Source organism: Pseudophryne corroboree, chromosome 1 (assembly GCF_028390025.1).
Source record: "Pseudophryne corroboree isolate aPseCor3 chromosome 1, aPseCor3.hap2, whole genome shotgun sequence".
NCBI lineage: Eukaryota > Metazoa > Chordata > Amphibia > Anura > Myobatrachidae > Pseudophryne > Pseudophryne corroboree.
In genome coordinates, this window is record NC_086444.1 from 442,671,991 (window position 1) to 442,685,982 (window position 13,992).

At 46.2% G+C, this 13,992-nt stretch overlaps 1 long non-coding RNA gene across 1 annotated transcript in view; it reads right to left on the reverse strand.

The window, feature by feature from the left end:
• Positions 1–13,584, reverse strand: part of LOC134898743 (uncharacterized) — a 105,071-nt gene extending 91,487 nt beyond the window's left edge. Inside the window, exon 1 of the long non-coding RNA XR_010172484.1 lies at positions 13,521–13,584. This is a non-coding gene — a long non-coding RNA (uncharacterized LOC134898743). The remainder of the gene's footprint in view (positions 1–13,520) is intronic.
• Between the last annotated feature and the right edge of the window lie 408 nt (positions 13,585–13,992).

Here is a 13,992-nt window from a genome sequence, read left to right on the forward strand (position 1 = left end):
CGGCTTGTGAAGAATTGTCCAAATTAAGCAATGACTGGTGCCAAACTGTAAGGAGTGTTAACTGGACTTTGTAGACATAAATGAATAACTGTAGAGACTTGTACTGAAGCTTAAAGGTTAAACTGGAAGGCTGTGAAGAATTGTTATTGATTGCAGCAACAATGAAAATACAATACTGAATAGAATACTTGCAAATTGTGAAACTGCAGCAGACGACAATGGTGAAGAATGAGTTAAACTGAGAGTTGATTAAACGAGCACCTGAGTACAGTAGAATCCTCCAAAGGCTGTGTGATTGAAGCAGGCAGACAGGGTAACCTCTCACAAGACTCTGGAAATTCACTAGTGATGTGCACTGGACATTTTTCGGGTTTTGTGTTTTGGTTTTGGATTCGGTTCCGCGGCCGTGTTTTGGATTCGGACGCGTTTTGGCAAAACCTCCCTGAAAATGTTTTGTCGGATTCGGGTGTGTTTTGGATTCGTTTTTTTTTTTACAAAAAACCCTAAAAAACAGCTTAAATCATAGAATTTGGGGGTAATTTTGATCCCATAGTATTATTAACCTCAATAACCATAATTTACACTCATTTTCAGTCTATTCTGAACACCTCACAATATTATTTTTAGTCCTAAAATTTATACTGAGGTCGCTGTATGGCTAAGCTAAGCGACACAAGTGGCCGACACAAACACCTGGCCCATCTAGGAGTGGCACTGCAGTGTCAGGCAGGATGGCACTTCAAAAAAATTGTCCCCAAACAGCACATGATGCAAAGAAAAAAAGAGGCGCACCAAGGTCGCTGTGTGACTAAGCTAAGCGACCCAAGTGGCCGACACAAACACCTGGCCCATCTAGGAGTGGCACTGCAGTGTCAGACAGGATGGCAGATTAAAAAAATTGTCCCCAAATAGCACATGATGCAAAGAAAAAAAAAGGCACAATGAGGTAGCTGTGTGACTAAGCTAAGCGACCCAAGTGGCCGACACAAACATCTGGCCCATCTAGGAGTGGCACTGCAGTGTCAGACATGATGGCAGATTAAAAAACTAGTCCCCAAACAGCACATGATGCAAAGAAAAAAAGAGGCGCAATGAGGTAGCTGTGTGACTAAGCTAAGCGACCCAAGTGGCCGACACAAACACCTGGCCCATCTAGGAGTGGCACTGCAGTGTCAGGGAGGATGGCACTTCAAAAAAATTGTCCCCAAACAGCACATGATGCAAAGAAAAAAAGACGTGCACCAAGGTCGCTGTGTGACTTAGCTAAGCGACACAAGTGGCCGACACAAACACCTGGCCCATCTAGGAGTGGCACTGCAGTGTCAGGTAGGATGGCACTTCAAAAAATTGTCCCCAAACAGCACATGATGCAAAGAAAAATGAAAGAAAAAAGAGGTGCAAGATGGAATTGTCCTTGGGCCCTCCCACCCACCCTTATGTTGTATAAACAGGACATGCACACTTTAACGAACCCATCATTTCAGCGACAGGGTCTGCCACACGACTGTGACTGAAATGACTGGTTGGTTTGGGCCCCCACCAAAAAAAGAAGCAATCAATCTCTCCTTGCACAAACTGGCTCTACAGAGGCAAGATGTCCACCTCATCATCATCCTCCTATTCCTCACCCCTTTCACTGTGTACATCCCCCTCCTCACAGATTATTAATTTGTCCCCACTAGAATCCACCATCTCAGGTTCCTGTGTACTTTCTGGAGGTAATTGCTGCTGGTGAATGTCTCCACGGAGGATTTGATTATAATTCATTTTGATGAACATCATCTTCTCCACATTTTCTGTAAGTAACCTCGTACGCCGATTGCTGACAAGGTGAGCGGCTGCACTAATCACTCTTTCGGAGTACACACTGGAGGGAGGGCAACTTAGGTAGAATAAAGCCAGTTTGTGCAAGGGCCTCCAAATTGCCTCTTTTTCCTGCCAGTATACGTACGGACTGTCTGACGTGCCTACTTGGATGAGGTCACTCATATAATCCTCCACCATTCTTTCAATGGTGAGAATCATGTGCAGTGACAGTAGACGACATGTCAGTAATCGTTGGCAGGTCCTTCAGTCCGAACCAGATGTCAGCACTCGCTCCAGACTGCCTTGCATCACCGCCAGCGGGTGGGCTCGAAATTCTTAGCCTTTTCCTCGCATCCCCAGTTGCGGGAGAATGTGAAGGAGGAGCTCTTGACGGGTCACGTTCCGCTTGACTTGACAATTTTCTCACCAACAGGTCTTTGAACCTCTGCAGACTTGTGTCTGCCAGAAAGAGAGATACAACGTAAGTTTTAAATCTAGGATCGAGCACGGTGGCCAAAATGTAGTGCTCTGATTTCAACAGATTGACCACCCGTGAATCCTGGTTAAGCGAATTAAGGGCTCCATCCACAAGTCCCACATGCCTAGCGGAATCGCTCTGTTTTAGCTCCTCCTTCAATGTCTCCAGCTTCTTCTGCAAAAGCCTGATGAGGGGAATGACCTGACTCAGGCTGGCAGTGTCTGAACTGACTTCACGTGTGGCAAGTTCAAAGGGTTGCAGAACCTTGCACAACATTGAAATCATTCTCCACTGCGCTTGAGTCAGGTGCATTCTCCCTCCTTTGCCTATATCATGGGCAGATGTATATGCTTGAATGGCCTCTTGCTGCTTCTCCATCCTCTGAAGCATATAGAGGGTTGAATTCCACCTCGTTACCACCTCTTGCTTCAGATGATGGCAGGGCTGGTTCAGGAATGTTTGGTGGTGCTCCAGTCTTCGGCACACGGTGGCTGAATGCCGAAAGTGGCCCGCAATTCTTTGGGCCACCGACAGCATCTCTTGCACGCCCCTGTCGTTTTTTAAATAATTCTGCACCACCAAATTCAATGTATGTGCAAAACATGGGACGTGCTGGAATTTGCCCAGATAAAATGCACGCACAATATTGCTGGCGTTGTCCGATGTCACAAATCCCCAGGAGAGTCCAATTGGGGTAAGCCATTCTGCGATTATCTTCCTCAGTTTCCGTAAGAGGTTGTCAGCTGTGTGCCTCTACTGGAAAGCGGTGATACAAAGCGTAGCCTGCCTAGGAACGAGTTGGCGTTTGCGAGATGCTGCTACTGGTGCCGCCGCTGCTGTTCTTGCTGCGGGAGGCAATACATCTACCCAGTGGGCTGTCACAGTCATATAGTCCTGAGTATGCCCTGCTCCACTTGTCCACATGTCCGTGGTTAAGTGGACATTGGGTCCAACTGCATTTTTTAGGACACTGGTGACTCTTTTTCTGAGGTCTGTGTACATTTTCGGTATCGCCTGCCTAGAGAAATGGAACCTAGATGGTATTTGGTACCGGGGACACAGTACGTCAATCAAGTCTCTAGTTGCCTCTGAATTAACGGTGGATACCGGAACCACGTTTCTCACCACCCAGGCTGCCAAGGCCTGAGTTATCTGCTTTGCAGCAGGATGACTGCTGTGATATTTCATCTTCCTCGCAAAGGACTGTTGGACAGTCAATTGCTTACTGGAAGTAGTACAAGTGGTCTTCCGACTTCCCCTCTGGGATGACGATCGACTCCCAGGAGCAACAACAGCAGCGCCAGCAGCAGTTGGCGTTACACTCAAGGATGCATCGGAGGAATCCCAGGCAGGAGAGGACTCGTCAGACTTGCCAGTGGCATGGCCTGCAGGACTATTGGCTTTCCTGGGTAAGGAGGAAATTGACACTGAGGGAGTTGGTGGTGTGGTTTGCAGGAGCTTGGTTACAAGAGGAAGTTATTTAGTGGTCAGTGGACTGCTTCCGCTGTCATCCAAAGTTTTTGAACTTGTCACTGACTTATGATGAATGCGCTGCAGGTGACGTATAAGGGAGGATATTCCGAGGTGGTTAACGTCCTTACCCCTACTTATTACAGCTTGACAAAGGCAACACACGGCTTGACACCTGTTGTCCGCATTTGTGTTGAAATAATTCCACACCGAAGAGCTGATTTTTTTTGTATTTTGACCAGGCATGTCAATGGCCATATTCGTCCCACGGACAACAGGTGTCTCCCCGGGTGCCTGACTTAAACAAACCACCTCACTATCAGAATCCTCCTTGTCAATTTCCTCCTCAGCGCCAGCAACACCCATATCCTCATCCTGGTGTACTTCAACAGTGACATCTTCAATTTGACTATCAGGAACTGGACTGCGGGTGCTTCTTCCAGCACTTGCAGGGGGCGTGCAAATGGTGGAAGGCGCCACCTCTTCCCGTCCAGTGTTGTGAAGGTCAGGCATCGCAACCGACACAATTGGACTCTCCGTGGGGATTTGTGATTTAGAAGAATGCACAGTTCTTTGCTGTGCTTTTGCCATCTTAACTCTTTTCAGTTTTCTAGCAGGATGATGAGTGCTTCCATCCTCATGTGAAGCTGAACCACTAGCCATGAACATAGGCCAGGCCCTCAGCCATTCCTTGCCACTCCGTGTCGTAAATGGCATATTGGCAAGTTTACGCTTCTCATCAGACGCTTTCAATTTTGATTTTTGGGTCATTTTACTGAACTTTTGTCTTTTGGATTTTACATGCTCTCTACTATGACATTGGGCATCGGCCTTGGCAGACGACGTTGATGGCATTTCATCATCTCGGCCATGACTAGTGGCAGCAGCTTCAGCACGAGGTGGAAGTGGATCTTGATCTTTCCCTATTTTAACCTCCACATTTTTGTTCTCCATTTTTTAATGTGTGGAATTATATGCCAGTATCAATGCAATGGCCTACTACTATATATACTGCGCACAACTGAAATGCACCACAGGTATATAATGTAGATGGATAGTATACTTGACGACACAGAGGTAGGTACAGCAGTGGCCTTCCGTACCGTACTGCTATATATACTGGTGGTCACTGTCAGCAAACTGCAAAACTAAAATGCACCACAGGTATAGAATGTAGATGGATAGTATACTTGACGACAGAGAGGTAGGTACAGCAGTGGCCTTCCGTACCGTACTGCTATATATACTGGTGGTCACTGTCAGCAAACTGCAAAACTAAAATGCACCACAGGTATAGATTGTAGATGGATAGTATACTTGACGACACAGAGGTAGGTACAGCAGTGGCCTACTGTACCGTAATGCTATATATTATATACTGGTGGTCAGCAAACTGTGCAAAACTGAAATGCACCACAGGTATGGATGGATAGTATACTTGACGACACAGAGGTAGGTACAGCAGTGGCCTACTGTACCGTTATGCTATATATTATATACTGGTGGTCAGCAAACTGTGCAAAACTGAAATGCACCACAGGTATGGATGGATAGTATACTTGACGACACAGAGGTAGGTACAGCAGTGGCCTTCCGCACCGTACTGCTATATATACTGGTGGTCACTGTCAGCAAACTGCAAAACTAAAATGCACCACAGGTATAGAATGTAGATGGATAGTATACTTGACGACACAGAGGTAGGTACAGCAGTGGCCTTCTGTACCGTACTGCTATATATACTGGTGGTCACTGTGTCAGCAAACTGCAAAACTAAAATGCACCACAGGTATAGAATGTAGATGGATAGTATACTTGACGACACAGAGGTAGGTACAGCAGTGGCCTTCCGTACCGTACTGCTATATATACTGGTGGTCACTGTGTCAGCAAACTGCAAAACTAAAATGCACCACAGGTATAGAATGTAGATGGATAGTATACTTGACGACACAGAGGTAGGTACAGCAGTGGCCTACTGTACCGTAATGCTATATATTATATACTGGTGGTCAGCAAACTGTGCAAAACTGAAATGCACCACAGGTATGGATGGATAGTATACTTGACGACACAGAGGTAGGTACAGCAGTGGCCTACTGTACCGTTATGCTATATATTATATACTGGTGGTCAGCAAACTGTGCAAAACTGAAATGCACCACAGGTATGGATGGATAGTATACTTGACGACACAGAGGTAGGTACAGCAGTGGCCTTCCGTACCGTACTGCTATATATACTGGTGGTCACTGTCAGCAAACTGCAAAACTAAAATGCACCACAGGTATAGAATGTAGATGGATAGTATACTTGACGACACAGAGGTAGGTACAGCAGTGGCCTTCCATACCGTACTGCTATATATACTGGTGGTCACAGTGTCAGCAAACTGCAAAACTAAAATGCACCACAGGTATAGAATGTAGATGGATAGTATACTTGACGACACAGAGGTAGGTACAGCAGTGGCCTACCGTACCGTACTGCTATATATACTGGTGGTCACTGTCAGCAAACTGCAAAACTAAAATGCACCACAGGTATAGAATGTAGATGGATAGTATACTTGACGACACAGAGGTAAGTACAGCAGTGGCCTTCCGTACCGTACTGCTATATATACTGGTGGTCACTGTGTCAGCAAACTGCAAAACTAAAATGCACCACAGGTATAGAATGTAGATGGATAGTATACTTGACGACACAGAGGTAGGTACAGCAGTGGCCTTCCGTACCGTACTGCTATATATACTGGTGGTCACTGTCAGCAAACTGCAAAACTAAAATGCACCACAGGTATAGAATGTAGATGGATAGTATACTTGACGACACAGAGGTAGGTACAGCAGTGGCCTTCCGTACCGTACTGCTATATATACTGGTGGTCACTGTCAGCAAACTGCAAAACTAAAATGCACCACAGGTATAGAATGTAGATGGATAGTATACTTGACGACACAGAGGTAGGTACAGCAGTGGCCTTCTGCACCGTACTGCTATATATACTGGTGGTCACTGTGTCAGCAAACTGCAAAACTAAAATGCACCACAGGTATAGAATGTAGATGGATAGTATACTTGATGACACAGAGGTAGGTACAGCAGTGGCCTTCCGTACCGTACTGCTATATATACTGGTGGTCACTGTGTCAGCAAACTGCAAAACTAAATTGCACCACAGGTATAGAATGTAGATGGATAGTATACTTGACGACACAGAGGTAGGTACAGTAGTGGCCTTCCGTACCGTACTGCTATATATACTGGTGGTCACTGTGTCAGCAAACTGCAAAACTAAAATGCACCACAGGTATAGAATGTAGATGGATAGTATACTTGATGACACAGAGGTAGGTACAGCAGTGGCCTTCTGTACCGTACTGCTATTTATACTGGTGGCCACTGTGTCAGCAAACTGCAAAACTAAAATGCACCACAGGTATAGAATGTAGATGGATAGTATACTTGACGACACAGAGGTAGGTACAGCAGTGGCCTTCCGTACCGTACTGCTATATATACTGGTGGTCACTGTGTCTGCAAACTGCAAAACTAAAATGCACCACAGGTATAGAATGTAGATGGATAGTATACTTGACGACACAGAGGTAGGTACAGCAGTGGCCTTCCGTACCGTACTGCTATATATACTGGTGGTCACTGTGTCAGCAAACTGCAAAACTAAAATGCACCACAGGTATAGAATGTAGATGGATAGTATACTTGACGACACAGAGGTAGGTACAGCAGTGGCCTACTGTACCATAATGCTATATATTATATACTGGTGGTCAGCAAACTGTGCAAAACTGAAATGCACCACAGGTATGGATGGATAGTATACTTGACGACACAGAGGTAGGTACAGCAGTGGCCTACTGTACCGTTATGCTATATATTATATACTGGTGGTCAGCAAACTGTGCAAAACTGAAATGCACCACAGGTATGGATGGATAGTATACTTGACGACACAGAGGTAGGTACAGCAGTGGTCTTCCGTACCGTACTGCTATATATACTGGTGGTCACTGTCTGCAAACTGCAAAACTAAAATGCACCACAGGTATAGAATGTAGATGGATAGTATACTTGACGACACAGAGGTAGGTACAGCAGTGGCCTTCCGTACCGTACTGCTATATATACTGGTGGTCACTGTGTCAGCAAACTGCACAATTGAAATGCACCACAGGTATAGAATGTAGATGGATAGTATACTTGATGATACAGAGGTAGGTACAGCAGTGGCCTTCCATACCGTACTGCTATATATACTGGTGGTCACTGTCAGCAAACTGCAAAACTAAAATTCACCACAGGTATAGAATGTAGATGGATAGTATACTTGACGACACAGAGGTAGGTACAGCAGTGGTCTACCGTACCGTACTAGTATATATACTGGTGGTCACAGTGTCAGCAAACTGCAAAACTTAAATGCACCACAGGTATAGAATGTAGATGGATAGTATACTTGACGACACAGAGGTAGGTACAGCAGTGGCCTACCGTACCGTACTGCTATATATACTGGTGGTCACTGTCAGCAAACTGCAAAACTAAAATGCACCACAGGTATAGAATGTAGATGGATAGTATACTTGACGACACAGAGGTAGGTACAGCAGTGGCCTTCCGTACCGTACTGCTATATATACTGGTGGTCACTGTGTCAGCAAACTGCAAAACTAAAATGCACCACAGGTATAGAATGTAGATGGATAGTATACTTGACGACACAGAGGTAGGTACAGCAGTGGCCTTCCGTACTGTACTGCTATATATACTGGTGGTCACTGTCAGCAAACTGCAAAACTAAAATGCACCACAGGTATAGAATGAAGATGGATAGTATACTTGACGACACAGAGGTAGGTACAGCAGTGGCCTTCCGTACCGTACTGCTATATATACTGGTGGTCACTGTCAGCAAACTGCAAAACTAAAATGCACCACAGGTATAGAATGTAGATGGATAGTATACTTGACGACACAGAGGTAGGTACAGCAGTGGCCTTCTGTACCGTACTGCTATATATACTGGTGGTCACTGTGTCAGCAAACTGCAAAACTAAAATGCACCACAGGTATAGAATGTAGATGGATAGTATACTTGATGACACAGAGGTAGGTACAGCAGTGGCCTTCCGTACTGTACTGCTATATATACTGGTGGTCACTGTCAGCAAACTGCAAAACTAAAATGCACCACAGGTATAGAATGTAGATGGATAGTATACTTGACGACACAGAGGTAGGTACAGCAGTGGCCTTCCGTACCGTACTGCTATATATACTGGTGGTCACTGTGTCAGCAAACTGCACAACTGAAATGCACCACAGGTATAGAATCTAGATGGATAGTATACTTGACGACACAGAGGTAGGTACAGCAGTGGCCTTCCGTACCGTACTGCTATATATACTGGTGGTCACTGTGTCAGCAAACTGCAAAACTAAAATGCACCACAGGTATAGAATGTAGATGGATAGTATACTTGACAACACAGAGGTAGGTACAGTAGTGGCCTACTGTACCATAATGCTATATATTATATACTGGTTGTCAGCAAACTGTGCAAAACTGAAATGCACCACAGGTATGGATGGATAGTATACTTGACGACAAGAGGTAGGTACAGCAGTGGCCTACTGTACCGTCATGCTATATATTATATACTGGTGACAGCAAACTGTGCAAAACTGAAATGCACCACAGGTATGGATGGATAGTATACTTGACGACACAGAGGTAGGTACAGCAGTGGCCTTCTGTACCGTACTCCTATATATTATATACTGGTGGTCAGCAAAATTATGCACTGTACTCCTACTATATACTGTCTACAATGCAGCACAGATTTGGAGTGTTTTTCAGGCAGACAACGTATACTGGTGGTCACTGGTCAGCAAAACTCTGCACTGTACTCCTCCTATATAATATTATACTGGTGGTCCCCAGTCCCCACTATAAAGCAGCACACTGAGCACAGATATGGAGTGTTTTTCAGGCAGACAACGTATACTGGTGGTTACTGTCAGCAAAACTCTGCACTGTACTCCTGCTATATAATACAGCTGCTCCCCAGTCCCCACAATTAAGCAGTGTGAGCACAGATATATGCAGCTCACTGAGCACAGATAAGGAGCGTTTTTTTCATGCAGAGAACGGATAAAACTGGTGGTCACTGATCAGCAAAACTCTGCACTGTACTCCTCCTGTATTAATATACAGCTGCTCCCCAGTCCCCACAATTAAGCAATTAGTAAAGCAAGCACAAATATTTGCATCAACAATACACGGAGAGGACGCCAGCCACGTCCTCTCCCTAACATTTCCAATGCACAAGTGAAAATGGTGGCGACGCGCGGCTGCTTATATAGAATCCGAATCTCGCGAGAATCCGACAGCGGGATGATGATGTTCGGGTGCGCTCGGGTTAACCGAGCCATACGGGAGAATCCGAGTATGCCTCGGACCCGTGTAAAAAGGGTGAAGTTCGGGGGGGTTCGGTTTCCGAGAAACCGAACCCGCTTATCACTAAAATTCACCTGTTGCCACTAGGAGAGCGATTGACTGACAGCACAGCAGGGAGCTGGTGGATTTTTGCAGTGTAGGCTGCAAGCAGACCTCTAGGAGCGGAGGCGATATCTTGACCACTGGAATCACAAAGAAAACCACAGAGAGAGCACAGCGCTAGGGTACCGAGTAACTACAACAAAGCACTGGCCCAGAGTAACATAATCCCAGCCTACTTAAAGGCAGCACAAGCATGGGATTAGCTAACACTTACCCACAGGTGTTTCACAAGAGCTCTCAGGTGCTCATTTGGTCTCCAACATGGCCGTCTCCTATACTGCAGACACACAGCGGTGCCTTTGGCCATTTGGTCCCCGCAGTCCCGGCTCCCAGAGCCTGCATCACCTCTGCCACTGACCACGCTGCATCCCCACATGACCGCACAGCACCGCAAGCAACCGCACCAGCAACAGACGGACCCCAGAACCTGCAGAGGTGAGTGATCGGTTCGTGACATATAATTCATGAATATACATCTAGAAATCATCGTACTCACTGATTATTCAGCAATAACGTGCATATAAAGGTATCTTAAACTCTATCGGACGATAAATTCGCACTCATTCATATGCTCTTAACATTAAAATACAGAGACGGACGACTGTATTGGCGGTAAACTGTGTCCGCTTTTTAATTAGGAAGATTTTAATTTTAGTTTTAATTTCAGATAAATTCAAGTATGGTGGCAGGAGGAAGAATGGCAGGCCTAGCAGTGAGCAAATGCCTCAACTATTAAAGAAACAGACTGGGCCAACGGCCCACCTCAGCAAGGACAAGGCCATCTGCCATCATCATTGCCAAACGACTCGTAACGAAAGGACCTACTACCCAACCCTTACGGGGCAACCAAACAAAGCGATGAGGACACGTGCCCACATCACCATCAACTTGAGGCAACCGTCCATCCACAGCTAAGGAACAGGGCCCCACCTGGTATGTTTGTGGCCCTAGCTTGAAACTGAAAGCCACGCCTAAGTCCCGCACAGTAGATGAAATGGACCCCCAGGGCAATAACAATAAATGAACCGCACAAACACACCGGCCGTTCTGAGACCAGTCAAACCAGAGGTTCATTATGACTGCCACAGCCACCATACACAACAAAAACTCAAACCACCCTCAAAGCACCAACAAATCTCCCAAAAAGATCTCAACACCCGCATCAGGCAGATGAACTCCATCCTCACGCAACAAGGTACTATACCTAAAAGAAATAGCCTCATGACCAATGACTCTACCACCATGAGCCAACACGGCTTTACCAATTGCTAAATTTACTCGACGCCTAGAAGACTCAATGGCACCCAGCCTACCGGCACCCCTCCAAACTCTCCTTTGGATGATGTCCGACCAAAATACCATACAAAAAGGCCACCTCTCAATCAAATCGAGCAACTCCCTCCTAATGGTGCACCTCAAGTCAAAGGATGACCTACCGGTGAGGTAATTCCCACCTTAATGTACCTCACTTGAGCTGCCAACTTGCTCACCAGAATCTCTTTGCATCTCTTAAGATCATATGACTTAGACCTAGGATCAAGTACGGTTGCCAAAATTTAGTGATCTGATTTCAAGATATAGGCAACCCTTGGATCCTGGCAAAGTGAATCAAGGACTTGATCTACAAGATTCGCTTTGTTTAATCGCCTCCTTCTAGTATTTGGTTCTCTAAACTGATTGTTATCAATTTTTCAATTCACAGATCACTGAATGGAGTCATACCACTTTTACACACACTCACTGGGGTACTACAATGTACTGGGGTGCAGTTCGCAGTACAAACAATTTAAGTACAACACTTTTTATTTTTTTAAACTAGCAGCTTGGCCCACACTGCATGGAGTCAAACCACTGTTACATACACGCACTGGGATACTACGATGTACTGGGGTGCAGTATGCAGTACAAACAATTTAAATACAACAATTTTTATTTTTTTAAACTAGCAGCTTGTCCCACACTGTGTGGGGTCAGACCGCTTTTACACACATGCACTGGGGTACTACGATGTAACGGGGTGCACTGTGCAGTATAAACAAATAATTCCAAACTATTTTTTATTTTACAATAATATGAAGTTACAATGTGAACGCAGAGGGTGGGGCCTGTGTAGTGCAGTACCACTGTGATACACTTGGTGGACTGGACACAGTGACAGTACCACAGCCCCTTAGATGGACAGTGACAGCACCACAAGCCCCTAGCTGGACACAATGATGGACAGCCCCTTAGATAGACACAATGACTGACAGCACCTTAGATGTACACTACACGCTGACTGACAGACAGCCCCTTAGATGGACACTCTAACTGCCCCTTAGATGTACACTACACACTGACTAACAGCCCCTTAGATAGACACACTGACTGACAGCACCTTAGATGTACACTACACACTTACTGACTGACAGCCCCTTAGATGGACACTCTAACTGCCCCTTAGTTGTACACTACACACTGACTAACAGCCCCTTAAATAGACACACTGACTGACAGCACCTTAGATGTACACTACACACTGACTGACTGACAGAACCCTTAGATCATGGGTCTTCAAACCTGTGGCCCTCCAGCTGCTGTGGAACTACACATCCAAGCATGCCCTGCCTCAGTTTTAGCATGCCTTAATAGCAAAACTGTGGCAAGGCACGCTGGGATATCTAGTTCCACAGCAGCTGGAGGGCCACAGGTTGAAGACCTATGCCTTAGAGGGACACTCAGACAGCCCCTTAGATGTATACTACACACTGACAGACAGTCCCTTAGATGTACACTACACTACACACTGACTGACAGCCCCTTTGATGTACACTACACACTGACTGACAGTCCCTTAGATGTACACAAGTGACAGCCCCTTTAATGGACACTCTGACTGAAAGCCCCGGGCCCTTAGATGGACTCTTTGACTGACAGCCTAACTCCACAGAGCATAGCGCAGCACGGTAGCATGTACTGAAATGGCCCTGAGTCCCGGACATAACTCCAAGTCCTGTGAGAATCCGATGCGGGATGATGATGTTCGGCCTCGCTCGGACATTCTGAGCCTGGCGGGAAGTCCTCGAGCCAGGCTCGGACATAGCTCAGATCCAGGGCCGGATTAACAATGGGGCTGATGGAGCTGCAGCTCCAAGCCCACCCTCCACAATAGGCCCACTGTATCTTTAGATGTCTGTGTACCTGTAAACAGGATTTTTCTTTTCTTCCTGCTACTTCTGCTTGCATTGTGCTAGGCTCAGTTCCCTCCGGCATCAACAACACTCCCTGTGTCCCCCCCCCCCCACCTAGGGCAGCAGCTCACGCAGGGGTCCGGGAACAGATGGACCAATGGTTTTTGTAATATGAGGTGATCGTAGCCCCGCCCACTCGCGGCATTAGGCCACGCCCCTTGCAGCATTATTCTCTGGAGTCGTTAGCCTGTCGGGAGGGGAGTGCAGTGGCAGGTACCCTGTTGGTGATTAGGGAGAAGGAGCTCATCACCAGGCTTCCCTGCAAGAGCCTGGTCTCTGATGGCAGGACAGAAAATCCATCCAGCACCACTGCAAAGTAACTGTGGCTCTGTACTTCCATCCTCCACAGTAAGTGCAGCGCAGGCAGTCTGACAGGCCTTCAGTGACCAGGTAGGAGGAGTGTGCACCCACACCGTTGCCAT